This window comes from Clupea harengus, chromosome 15 (assembly GCF_900700415.2).
Source record: "Clupea harengus chromosome 15, Ch_v2.0.2, whole genome shotgun sequence".
Classification (NCBI taxonomy): domain Eukaryota; kingdom Metazoa; phylum Chordata; class Actinopteri; order Clupeiformes; family Clupeidae; genus Clupea; species Clupea harengus.
Window position 1 is genome coordinate 291,751 of NC_045166.1, and position 750 is coordinate 292,500.

The following is a 750-nucleotide window of genomic DNA, read 5'->3' on the forward strand; positions in this document are numbered from 1 at the left end:
TCGGCGACGACGCAGTCACTGCCAGCAGATTAATGACAGGTGCTGTGTGGACATCGAGCAATATTTCTTGAACCATAAAAAAACACGGATAGAGGTTGCACATTGTAAAAAGACCGAGTGCCTCTTTTTTATCAGTTAATAAGATAACATTAGTTATTATCGAGTAGGCCTACTGATTGATCCTCAAATAAGCGATTTGCCATGTAGAGTTAGATGCCAAACGTAACATGAACTGGGCAACCTATCTGAATCTGCGCAAATGTGTATTGTGAACTCCCATTTCCAATTGTGCTAGTTGGACATGACGTTATCAATTTCCACACTGAATGCACTTTGTGTAAAGAGAGGTAGGCGGACAATGGCAAGAACAGAGACAACAAAATTGAGCGGGACAGTGAAGTCACCGAGAAATGTGTTGCACCAACCTATCATGGTAGCCTACACATTTTTAATATAGGCCTACCTTACAGTTCCGTCTATCCGTAAAACATAACATGTTTCTATCCATTAAAATATCATAATGTAGGCTCAATTATAGATTATAGATATACAAAGCAGTGGCTACTGGGGAAAGTTAACGTCCCTTTCGTAGCATTAGTGGAAGTGAACAGTCCATTCTCCTTAGGGAATGTAGGAGCGGTGGCGCCCATCGTGCAAGCGCACCTGTGCAGCGGTGGGAGTGCTACTGTGCTACTGCGTAGGGTCAGGCTAAATAGTGCAGAACTGCAGAAGGCACTGTAGTGGATTGGC